This window comes from Oncorhynchus masou, chromosome 8, assembly GCF_036934945.1.
Source record: "Oncorhynchus masou masou isolate Uvic2021 chromosome 8, UVic_Omas_1.1, whole genome shotgun sequence".
Taxonomy (NCBI): Eukaryota; Metazoa; Chordata; class Actinopteri; order Salmoniformes; family Salmonidae; genus Oncorhynchus; species Oncorhynchus masou.
Genome location: NC_088219.1, coordinates 44,634,425 through 44,647,858, shown reverse-complemented (window position 1 = coordinate 44,647,858; position 13,434 = coordinate 44,634,425). Strand labels below are relative to the sequence as shown.

The following is a 13,434-nucleotide window of genomic DNA, read 5'->3' as shown; positions in this document are numbered from 1 at the left end:
ATGAGGGAAGCAAAACGCTACAACGTCTGCTTTAAGGAGAGTATTAAAAAAGGATGACCAATACTCAGTCAGCTTAGAACATGAATAAAACATATGGGTGGGGTCTGCCAGTGTGATTGAACATCTATCACGTGTCATTTGTGTCTGGGAGGAATTTACTAAGTTTGTCTTTGGTGTAGTGAATTCTGTGCAATACCTTGAAGTGAATTAAACTCAACAGAGCATATGAGGATGTGGAGTTAATCCTAAGAAAGGCCTCCTCCCACCAGTCAAGGTCACGTTCAAGTTCACTACCCCAGTCGGTCTTGATTTTGTTTATTGGAGAGAGTTCAGAGGAAAGCATAATGTCATATAATCTAAAAATCTCTTCCAGCAACATCTTGGGAGGTAGTTGGGAAAATGAGAGCGAACAAAATTACGTGATGGAAAATATCAGAAAATGTTATAAGTAGTCAGATTACATTTAACTGCAAGATCATTCAAACTTAAATCATTAAAAGCAAACTTCTCATCTAAAAATACATATTTGAAACATACTAACATCTTTCGCCACAAAACAAAAGCCTGGTGGAGTTTGGAGGGTAAAAATAGGTGGTTGTTACAGATGGGCTTAGAAGAGAAAGAAAGTCAGAAGGGCAGAAAGTCTAAAATGTTGATGAAAATGTTGATGTGCTCTCTACTTTCAAATTTTCAAAGTAGAGAGCACAATGAGGTTTCCAGTATACTTTGAAGGACACAAGGGCAGTGAGGCACAAGTAAGAGCAGAAAGGGAAGATGATTGGCAGGTGTGTGCTTCTAATGAGCACCAGTTGGTACTTAGAGCATTACACCAGACCATAATCTTTTGAATATTGGCTGCCCAATAGTAAAGCAGTAAATTTGGAAGTGCCAATCCTCCATCTTGCCTCCTTTTTTAAAGTATTGTTCTATGTATCCTAGGTGATTTGCCTGCCAAAATAAAATGACTGATGGGCCTATCCAACTTGGTAAAAATGTATTTAGGCAGAAAGATCGGAAGACATTGAAAAAGGTATAGAAACCAGGGTAAAATGTTAATTTTCATTTCTTAAGGTATAGGGGGCAGCATTTTCACTTTTGGATAAATAAAGCGTGCCCAATTTCACCTTCCTGCTACTCATGCCAGGAATATAAGATATGCATATTAGTAGTAGATGTGGATAGAAAGCACTCTGAAGTTTCTAAAACTGTTTGAATCATGTCTGTGAGTATAACAGAACTTATGTAGCAGGCAAAACTCAGAGGACTAACCGTTCAGATTTTTTTTTCTCATTAGCAAATGATATTTCTTAGGAACCCGTTTTCAGTTCCTACCGCTTCCACTGGATGTCACCAGTCTTTGGAATTTGGTTGAGGTTATTCATTTGATCGATTATTAACGTTTAAAAATACCTAAAGTTGTATTACAAAATTTGTTTGAAATATTTTGCAAAGTTTATAGGCAACTTTTGAAATATTTTGTAGTGATTTGGAAGCTGATTTTTCTGGATCAAACGCGTCAAATAAATGGACATTTGGATATATATGGACAGAATTAGGACCAATTCTGATGTTTATGGGACATATTGGATTGCCAACAAAAGAAGCTCGTCAAAGGTAATGCATGTTTTATATTTTATTTCTGTGTTTTGTGTAGCGCCCGCAGGGTTGAAATATGCTACCCTCTTTGTTTACTATTGTGCTATCATCAGATAATAGCTTCTTATGCTTTCGCCAAAAAGCCTTTTAAAAATCTGACATGTTTCCTGGATTCACAACGACTGTAGCTTTAATTGAGGATCTTACATGTGCGATTTAATGAAAGTTTTGATTTCTATATCATTTTTTTTATTTGCCGCGCTGCATTTTCCCTGTTTTTTGCCCAAGTGGGACGCAACCGTCCCCTATACCATAAGAATTTCACAGATTTGATTCTGCCGGCTAAGGAGAGAGGCAGACTATCCCAGCGCTGTAAGTCTGCTTTAACTTGTGTGACTGGACTTGCAAAGTTAGTTTTGTGGAAGGTAGCTAGAGAATTATGTTATTTTCACATCTAAATAGGAATAACCAGAAGGCGACAGACGGAAAGGCAGGGTTTTTGGGGAATTTGCTTGGCAGCAGGGTTGATCGGAAAACATTCCCTTTTCTGAAAGTTCAATTTGAAACCTGAGAATGATCCAAATGTGCTTAAAAAATGCAGTATGTTATCGACAGAGTTCACAGGGTTAGTGATATATAATAGTAGATAATCTGCATACAGTGACACTTTGTGTTCTTCACCATTTCAGTGGATTCTAGTGAATGATGGTGATAATTTTAAGGACAAGGAAAATGGTTTTATCCCAAGTGCAAAAAGGAGTGGGGACATAGGGCACCCTTGACGGGATCCCTCTGGAAAGGGGGAAGTATTTTGAATGTTGAGAGTTGGTGTTTATGCTAGCCATCAGAGCAGAATAGAGCAGACGTATCCATGAGATGAAATTGGACCCAAAACCAAATCTTCCCCAAATCTTAAATAAATAATCCCTCTCCACCCGGGCGAAAACCTTCTCTGCGTCAAGAGAAACAACAATTTTGGGGTCTGGAAAGACAAAAGAAGAGTATAATGTTCAAAAGACGGTGTATATTGGAAAACTGTTGTCGCCGTTTGATGAAATCCGTTTGATCATCATATATGTCATCCTGAAGGCAAGGTTCCAACCTAGTTTAACATCAGCGTTCAAAGTGAAATGGACCGAAAGTGAAATGGGCCGATATCCACCACATTCTGCCGGATCTTTATCTTTCTTGAGAGATGAAGGCTTGAGTAAAGATAGGCAGGAAGCCCATGTAATGCTTTGTAGGTTAGCAGTAAAACCTTGAAATCAGCACTTGCCTTAACAGGAAGCCAATGTAGGGAGGCTAGCACTGGAGTAATATAATCACATTTTGTGGTTCTAGTCAGGATTCTAGCAGCCGTATTTAGCACTAATGCTTTTTCCGGGTAGCCGGAAAGTAGAGCATTGCAGTATTCTAACCTAGAAGTGACAAAAGCATGGATTAATTTTTCTGCATCATTTTTGGACAGAAAATGTCAGATTTTTGCAATGTTACGTAGATGGAAAAAAGCTGTCCTTGAAACAGTCTTGATATGTTTGTCAAAAGAAAGATCAGGGTCCAGAGTATCGCCGAGGTCCTTCACATACTTTACATACCTGAGAGTTAAGATGAGATGCTGACTGGCATTTAAGTTGGTGTGCCAAAAGGCAGCTGGCCTTGTCACAATATTTGTAGTACGTCCCCTTTGTTCATTGCAACAGAAACTGCTTTATCAGTGGAAATCAGATTAAATTGAGTTTGCAGTTTCAGCCTCTGCGTATAATTCAGGGGATGGTGAAGTTGAATATTGCGCTTTCTATTGCCAGGATTGAGTCCACCAGTCCTTGATGTTTCCGTTTTCTTTGTTTGACATAATGTAAGAAATTATCTTCACCCGTAATACAGCTTTGAAAGTAAAAAGAAGAGAGGGAGAGGTGTCATCCTTTTTTATTTCTTTGAATGAATACATCTATGTTGGTTGAAATAAAGTCAGAAATATCTTTGTTAGACAATAGGACCGTGTTAAACCTCCGAATCAACAGATTTGTTTGCATTTGGAGTAAGAGCTAAGTCCAGAATGTTGAAGGAATGGTCTGAAATTACTATAGCAGAATATTTGTAGTCTTAACTGAAGGGAGAAGGGCTCTATCTAAAAAAAAAGTAGTCTATGCGAGTCTTTGTTCAATAATACAGTTTATGTCCCTGCCGAAGATGAGGCCGTGGGTGTCAAGATTAGGTAGAGAGGCTAGAAGAGATCAAATCTAGTGTCATAAATCTAGTGTCATCCCAGTTAGGGGCATAAACATTTGCAAGTACTACAGGGGTCTGGAAGAGGTTGCCACTAACTATTGTATAACGTCCTCCATGATCTGAAATTATCTGTCAGGGTGAAAACCGTACAAGTTTGTGAGTCACTATTGATGTTCCGCTTTGCCGTTAAAATTAGAATGAAAAACCTGTCCAACCCATGCTTTACGCAATCTAGTATGGTCGTTAACACGTACAGTACCAGTCAAAAGTTTGAACACACCTACTCATTCAAGGGTTTTTCTTTAATTTACTATTTTCTACATTGTAGAATAATAGTGAAGACATCAACACTATGTAATAACACTTAGGGAATCAGAAAGTAACCAAAAAAGTGTGAAACATATCAAAATATATTTGAGATTTGAGATTCTGCAAAGTAGCCACCCCTTGGCTTGATGACATCTTCGCACACTCTGGGCATTCTCTCGACCAGCGTCATGAGGAATGCTTTTCCAACAGTCTTGAAGGATTTCCCACGTATGCTGAGCACTTGTAGGCTGCTTTTCCTTCACTCTGCGTCCAATTTATCCCAAAATCTGGTTACTACATGATTACATATGTGTTATTTCATAGTTTTGATGTCTTCACTATTATTCTATAATGTAGAAGAATAACCCTTGAATGAGTAGGTGTGTCCAAACCTTTGACTGGTACTGTATGTATTATGTCATTTATCATATGGTCCCCAGGAAGATTAGCTGATGTTTATGGGGATCCTAATAAATACCAAATAGTATTCACATGGCCATTGTTGCTCATTGTTTTGTGTATAGTTTGGGAGGTTTATGGGGGTTTTCTTTCCAGTGTCAATGTAGTCTTATCAAGAGTCGGATAATGAATGTTGAGTGTTGAATGTTCTCGGTGTGTGTGTGTGAGGGGGTCTGAGTGTGTGTGTGGTGTGTGTGTGTGTGCCACTGTGCCTGTGTGTAGAAAACTGGTACTTGAACTGATACACACTCTTGAGAAACACACAAACATTTGCACACACACATACAGGCAGACAGACAGACAGACAGACAGACACACACACTTTTAGACTAATGTCAGTCTTTGTGTGTGTGTGTTGTGTGTGCATACTTGTGTGTTCTGTTAGTGTTCATGTTACGTGCGCGAGCCCCATTGTGGTTATGCTTCCAAATTACAATGAGGGTCAAGCTTGGAGTGAATAGAAGACTTGAAAGAGAGGGAGGTAGAGAAAGAGAGAGAGAGGTAGAGAGAGACTATATTCCAATGTGTCATACAGAGGGAGAGAAGAAATTAGTAGGGAGGGGAAGAGAAGGGTAGGAGAAAAGAGATAGGGCGGGAGGGAGTGTGCTTGGTGGTTAAAACACAGCAGTCTGGCCTTCTAGACTTACAGCAAGGGTGGGCAATTCCTGTCCTCCAGGGCCTGATTGGTGTCACAATTTTCCCTAGCCCCAGCTAACACACCTGACTCCAATAATTACCTAATCATGATCTTCAGTTTAGAATGCAATTTGATTAATCAGTCGTGTTTGCTAGGGATGGAGAAAAAGTGTGCCACCAATCAGGCCCTGAGGACTGGAGTTGCCTACCCCTGAATTACAGGAACTGCAACAACACAAATCCTTATAGAAACACTTCCTTACAGGATTTTTGTGACAACAAAGCAAGTCCTTATAGCATTCTTAATACAGTAATACTCCAACAGCATGTCCTTATTTACTTTATATGGATAGTATCGCAGTCGAAACCTCAACAAAACATACAGTCGTGGTTTGTATTGGCAGTTGAACAAAGTTTGCTTTATTTCAACATGGGCTGATTTCACCCAGTTGCATATGGCCCCCATTCTAATCCCTATACCATGGCTTCGGGTCTGTGATCTATGTGTGTCATTCCTCTGAAACTGGATGGCTAGCTAGCTAACAAACATACAGTGCAGATAAAATCTTCAAATTCATTATTTTACACAATACCTTATCACAGCACTGGCCAACCATGGTTGACCAACTGCCTGACAAAAATGGCATTCTATTACTACACATTCTATTCTATCTATCTATCTATCTATCTATCTATCTATCTATCTATCTATCTATCTATTCAGTCTATCTATCCTATCTTACACAGCAAGTAACTGCATGCTTTTGTTACATATACGCTGGGAGTCAGGTGCAGAAGGTGAGTTTAATCAAGAGCCTATACAGCCACGTACTGAATGTGAGAGAATCCAATACAACCTAACGACTGATGTCAACTGAGGGCTAAATAAAGGGGAAGTAATCAAGGAGGAAATTATGACCAGGTGTGGGTAATGATGGAACAGGTGTGCGTAATATAGTTGCCAGGGCCGCTGGTTAATATACTGTCAATGTCGAGGGAGTGAGCAGGAGTGACAGATGTTCATGATCATGAAACATCAATTGATCATGACATTTCAGATACTTGAGGGTACTCTATCCATTTAGCATGTAGCTAGCTAGCTAAGAAAACAAATTGTAATTTAGCTTGCTTCATCAGAGATTAGCCTTTTGGAAAGAGCTTGACATCGGCAAGTTCTCGTCCTGGTAAAGTTGTCAGTCAGACTACTGTCAACACCACTATAGATGGCCATATATTTGGATAAAGCCATCTAGTTTATCCCCTGAAAGTTAGCTTACTTACCATATTGAGGTGATCTCTTATTAGCTAACCAATTTCAAGTGGTCCATTAATCAATGTAGCCTGTCATGTCTGTCAGCAGCAAGCAGGATTAAACACTTCAAATCAATGTTTTAAAGGAGATGTTAGCTAAATTCGCTAGGCAGGCCTGCATTGGTTGGCGAATGAAAGTACATTAGGTCTACATACCACTGTACAAAGTTTCTACCGTTAGTTTGCAATGTAAACATTACCAGCTACTGTACATCGACAAAAGGGCCCTCATGCTGCTTGAGGCAGAGCCCACAAAGGATAAGGAATTAACCTAAACAACTCTTAAGTGTGAGGTATTGTCCAGTTTTATAATCACTCCAGTGGTGATTTTAGGATGTAAATCTTGGTGGGGCAAAACAATATACACCACTGGTGAAAAGTTTGAGGTCACTTAGAAATGTCCTTGTTTTTGAAAGAAAAGCTATTTTTTTTTGTTCATTTAAAGTAACAGTTAACATTTATTTAACAATGCCTTGAAAATGTCCTGGTTTCCATGTGTTTGATGCCATTCCATTCACTCCATTCCAGCCATTGTTATGAGCCGTCCTCCCCTCAGCAGCCTCCACTGGGCTGCTCGGCCATGAAATCCCATTTCATGAAACTCCCGACAAACAGTGTTGATGTTGCTTCCATAGGCCGTTTGGCACTCGGTAGGGATTGACAGATGATTTCAGCCCTCTGTGGTCCCTTTCTGTGAGCTTGTGTGGCATACCACTTCGGCAGCTGATCTGATCTGCTCCTAGACGTTTCCACTTCACAACAACAGCACTTACAGTTGACCCGGGCAGCTTTAGCAGGACAGAAATTTGATGAACCGACTTGTTGAAAAGGTGGCATCCTATGACGGGGCCACATTGAAAGTTACTGAGCTTTTCGACACGGGCCATTCTACTGCCAATGTTTGTCTATGGAGATTGCAAGGCTGTTTGTTTGATTTTATACACCTGTCAGCAACCAGTGTGGCTGAAATAGCCAAATCCACTAATTTGAAGAGGTGTCCACATACTTATGTATATATAATTTAGCTCACAGAGTTAAAAGGTTTGCTTATGTGAGTGAGCTTGTTCATTCCATAGCACATTGTGGCACTACTTAGCATCAACGTAACCACCTCTTTGTAAATAATAGTGCACACATAGATATGGGAAATTGGCTTAGACCGCAGGTCCATCCTCAACCCATCCATGATTCCAGAGGAAGGATGTCATTCCTTTCTCTTTCCCTAGTACAGGGGACACACCCACATAGTTGTCTAGGATGTGTCTGCCAGGATGTACTTTTCCTTTAAACTCTCTTTTTCTCACCAGGAAGAACTAGTAGTTAGTTCAATGTCCCACACACACACGCACCACTTGGCAGTGCTACACCTTGTGTATGTCAGACAAAGTAGACAAATGCAGGCAAATGTAAGTGCTCCTCATAACTAGAGCCAGGAGTGTACGTGCAGTGTGTATGTGTGAGGTCCCTTCTTGTCTTCCCACTCTCTACAGAGAGCAGAGAAGTGCCTGAACTTCAAGGATAGGCTGCAATTTTTATTTATTGGACTTTTATCTAAATAAGTCAGTTAAGAACAAATACTCATTTACAATGACAGCCTACTCCAGCTAACCCGGGACATACCAAGACGCTCTCTCTGAGCAACAACCAATACAGGACATACCCAGAAGCTTTCTCCTCCTAACAAAGGAACACTGGCTTTTAAAGCTGCAGAAGGAGTCGGTAATTGAAATGCAGCTGAAAGGGCGGGGTCAGAGCTCCAATCAATCATCAATGTGGCCGACCAAATGGCTGCTTAGGACTTCAGGAAGCCATTTCTTGAAATAAACAAATACAAACCCAACACAGAAACTGGGGAATGTAAAGACTCCCAATCACGGCCGGATGTAATACAGCCTGGAATCGAACCAGGGACTGTAGTGAAGCCTCTTGCACTGAGATGCAGTGCCTTAGATCACTGCTCCACAATGACCCCTCTCACTGCAGCACAGCTTTGCCTTAGTACCACACAAACACACACATGAACACATATATGCACAAAGTCCCTCTCCTTCTTACTTCTCCCTCTCACTTTCTTTCTCTCCTTTTCTCTCTCCCTTTGTCTTTCTGTCACCCCTCTTTCCTTTTCATCTTCTATGTCTATCTGCACCTCCCCCTTCCCCTCTCGATTGTTGGCGGCAGGGTGAGAGTGCCGGTGAAGCGCCAGTGGTCTGTAATAGTTATAATATTGAGAGGAACCACACAAAAGTGACAGAGGGAGAGATGGAGAAAGTAAGAGATGAGGGGAAGTCAAGGAATTCACGCTTGTGGTAGTCATAGCGCCTGCCAGAAGGGGGGGGCAGGGAGGAGTGTGTGTTGTGCGTGTGTGGTGTGTGACAGGATTTTAAGACCCTGAGTCACTTCGAGGGGAAACTGAACCAGGCCTGGCTGGACTGACACTTTAATATTGCCAAAGGCTTTCAGTGCTCTCACTTTGTTATTCATACTTAGAAAAGTCAGTAGGTCGTTGTGAATGGTGCTGGGTTCTGTCTGTGTGAGTATGTGTGTGTGTAAGCCAATCCCAAGCCAACTGTGTGGTCCAAGCTATCTGGTGACTCACCAATTGGAGCCTGTTGACTGACAACCCCTTCCTAATGTGCCTTTCAGCACATCTAGTGTGTGTGTGTGTGTGTGTGTGTGTGTGTGTGTGTGTGTGTGTGTGTAACCTCCCTCCTGTTGTCAAAGCAAAACCATAAACAGCCCATACATGTGTCTATTTTAGCGTAACTGTACCTAGCTGTAGGTATGTCCTCACTACATATAGTAAATCCTACTATATTAAAAGCAGACATTTTGGAGAGTTCTATAGCAGTTGACATACACACTCTCCAAATACTCACACACAGGGTCAGATCTGATGTACTGTACACACACTGCACGCACGTATGTGCACACACACACACACACACACACACACAGACAGTACAAACAAACTGGAACTGACATTACTCTCTGTGGAGCCATGGTTATCTGGAGTGTGTTGGATGACATACCAGAACAGCCTGACAAGGCCAGGGCCAGAGCCATACTAAAGGGCGGATAGATTGCTGGCTGGCTGGCTTGCTGGCAGGCAGGCAGGCAGGCAGTCAGGCAGGCCAACAACAATGCAGCATCTGTGTCCTCTCTCCTTGAGCGATTACATTCCCTAACCCTGCCAAACCCTTCTATGTTTTCTTCTTATCCCCCTTATATGGAAGAGGCTCTCTCTCTTTTACTTCCTTGAAGTGAACTAAAACATATACTGTTCGTATACTCTATCCGTGTTCTGGGTTGTAGGTGCAGGCTTTTGTTCCAACCAAGCACTAACACATCCGATTTTCCTAATGAAGGTCTTGAATAAAGACTATGATTAATTTATTAGTAGAACCCACCACGTTACTGGTTGGCCAGAACAAAATATAGCTGTAGCATGTACATTATATCCTGAACTATGATAGCTCAATGAACGTATCAGTCATGAAACTGAGTGTTTATATAGTCGTAGACATCACAGCATAACTGTTCTCAGATTAGCTTTCTTGGCACAGACTGACACTGATACTGAATACGCGACACTGCACATGCTCACGTTCAGTAAATATTTATACCACATGTTTTATAATATCAAATATTTGCCCGGCGATATTCAGTCCAGCTCAAAACTTTCTCAACAGGTCACAGAAAGGCCGTCTGCCTTCAACGTCAGACTGTGTACCCATCTGATGCATTGGTGTCCCCTATCTACAGTTGAACTAAACTGGATAGTTGAATAGAGTCTTGGTAGTGGCATTCGACATTGTGAACAAAACTTTGCATTGTGAATCATTCAGTGCAATCCCAGATAGATGCAGTGCAGTGCTAAAAAGCAAAAAGCAATAGCAGCTACTTTAAAAACTGGGCTTTTTAAAAAAGAATGTATTTTATACCGTCAAAATATCCTCCAATGTGTCTGCAAGCAAACCTGAGCCCATAATGTCCATTCTCTACCACCACAGCTGTTCAGTCCTCACTCTGTTTTAGAACATCCGCTTCTGCTATCAGCCCTTATCCACATCCTGTATGCCAACCTATAAGAAGGCATGCCCTGTGCTGTGCCCTGTGCTGTGCCCTGTGCTGTGACCTGTGCTGTGCCCTGTGCTGTGACCTGTGCTGTTCCCAGTGCTGTGCCCTGTTCTGTGCCCTGTTCTGTGCCCTGTTCTGTTCCCTGTTCTGTGCCCTGTGCTGTGCCCTGTTCTGTTCCCTGTGCTGTGCCCTGTGCTGTGACCTGTGCTGTTCCCAGTGCTGTGCCCTGTTCTGTGCCCTGTTCTGTGCCCTGTGCTGTGCCCTGTGCTGTGCCCTGTGCTGTGCCATGTGCTGTGCCCTGTGCTGTGACCTGTGCAGTTCCGTGTGCTGTGCCCTGTGCTGTGCCCTGTGCTGTTCCCTGTGCTGTTCCCTGTGCTGTGGCCTGTGCTGTGCCCTGTGCTGTGCCCTGTTCTGTGCCCTGTTCTGTTCCCTGTGCTGTTCCCTGTGCTGTGCCCTGTGCAGTTCCGTGTGCTGTGCCCTATGCTGTGCCCTGTGCTGTTCCCTGTGCTGTTCCCTGTGCTGTGGCCTGTGCTGTGCCCTGTGCTGTGCCCTGTCCTGTTCTGTGGCCTGTGCTGTGCCCTTTTCTGTGCCCTGTTCTGTGTCGTTCCCTGTGCTGTGTCGTGCTGGTGAACAGCTGGCTGTGGAACCAAAAACAACAGGGACCAGATTGTGGCAAAACATTGAGTCGAGTGCAATAATTGGTTTTGGCCTGAGGCTCGGTGTTAGTTAAATTGGGAGGTATTGAGTTGGACTCTGAGAGAAAAATAATCCATAAAAGATGGGTCACAGGATGGTGGAGTGAATATTGTTTGGCCAGAGTAATATGGGTGTTAGCCCAACAAATCAACGGAGGGAGAAAAGCCAAAAGCTTGTAATGTCTGTCACTGGATAATGGGACTATAGCCTAGACCAGAGGCACATACAATCACTTCCTTCTAAAACTTGTCACACAATTATACAAATCATGTGTGAAGGGGAATACTCCAATACTGTATTTCACAGCAATATACATGTAGTAGAGGTGATTTTTCAACGCCGACACCGATACCGATTATTGGAGGACCAAAAAAAGACGATACCGATTAATCAGCTGATTTTTTAAATTTATTTGTAATAATGACAATTACAAAAATACTGAATGAACACTTATTTTAACTTAATATAATACATCAATAAAAACTATTTAGCCTCAAATAAATAATGAAACATGTTCAATTTGGTTTAAATAATGCAAATATAAAGTGTTGGAGAAGAAAGTAAAAGTGCAATATGTGCTATGTAAGAAAGCTAACGTTTCAGTTCCTTGCTCAGAACATAAGAACATATGAAAGCTGGTGGTTCCTTTTAACATGAGTCTTCAATATTCCCAGGTAAGAAGTTTTAGGTTGTAGTTATAGGAATTATAGGACTATTTCTCTCTATACCATTTGTATTTCATATACCTTTGGCTATTGAATGTTCTTATAGGCACTTTAGTATTGCCAGTGTAACAGTATAGCTTCCATCCCTCTCCTCGCCCCTGCCTGGGCTCAAACCAGGAACACATTGACAACAGTCACCCTTGAAGCATCATTACCCATTGCTCCACAAAAGCTGCGGGGGAACAACTAATCCAAGTCTCAGAGTGAGTGACGTCACCGATTGAAACGCTATTAGCGCGCACTCTGCTAACTAGCTAGCCATTTCACATTGGTTACACCAGCCTAATCCCGGGAGTTGATAGGCTTGAAGTCATAAACAGCTCAATGCTTGAAGCATTGCGAAGAGATGCTGGCAAAATGCACGAAAGTGCTGTTTGAATGAATGCTTACGAGCCTGCTTCTGTCTACCGTTGCTCAGTCAGACTGCTCTATCAAATATCAAATCATAGACTTAATTATAACATAATAACACACAGAAATACGAGCCTTAGGTCATTAATATGGTCAAATCCGGAAACTATCATTTCGAAAACAAAATTCTTTCAGTGAAATACGGAACCGTTCCGTATTTTATCTAATGGGTGGCATCCCTAAGTCTAAATATTGCTGTTACATTGTACAACCTTCAATGTTATATCATAATTGTGTACAATTCTGGCAAATGAATTACGGTCTTTGTTAGGAATAAATGGACTTCACACAGTTCGCAACGTGCCAGGCGGCCCAAACTGCTGCATATACCCTGACTGCTTGCACGGAACGCAAGAAAAGTGACACAATTTCCCTGTTAGCAGGCAATATTAACTAAATATGCAGGTTTAAAAATATATACTTGTGTATTGATTTTAAAGAAAGGCATTGATATTTATGGTTAGGTTTGGTGCAACGACAAATCTAAAGCTAAATCATCACCCGTTTGGCAAAGTAGGCTGTGATTCGATGAGAAATTAACAGGCACCATATCGATTATATGCAACGCAGGACACGCTAGATAAACTAGTAATATCAACAACCATGTGTAGTTAACTAGTGATTATGTGTAACGGTTTTCTTCTACCTCCTTCTCTGACGAAGAGTTGGAATAAGGATCGGACCAAAATGCAACGTGGTTCGTTCGATACATCTTTAATTATGACGAAACACGAACAATACAAAACAACAAACGTCGAAAACCGAAACAGCCCTGACTGGTGCAACAAACACAGACAGGAACAATCACCCACAAACACACAGTGAAACCCAGGCTACCTAAATATGGTTCCCAATCAGAGACAACGATAATCACCTGACTCTGATTGAGAACCGCCTCAGGCAGCCCCAGACCAATCTATACACCCCACACAACCCCAAGACGAAACACACTACAAATAAACCCATGTCACACCCTGGCCTGACC

The 13,434-nt window shown here is 41.8% G+C and overlaps 1 protein-coding gene across 6 annotated transcripts in view; it reads left to right on the top strand.

Moving 5' to 3' along the window:
• LOC135544732 (ral guanine nucleotide dissociation stimulator-like) overlaps positions 1-13,434 on the top strand; it is a 114,230-nt gene that overhangs the window by 72,800 nt on the left and 27,996 nt on the right. The gene's annotated exons all lie outside the window — the stretch shown is intronic.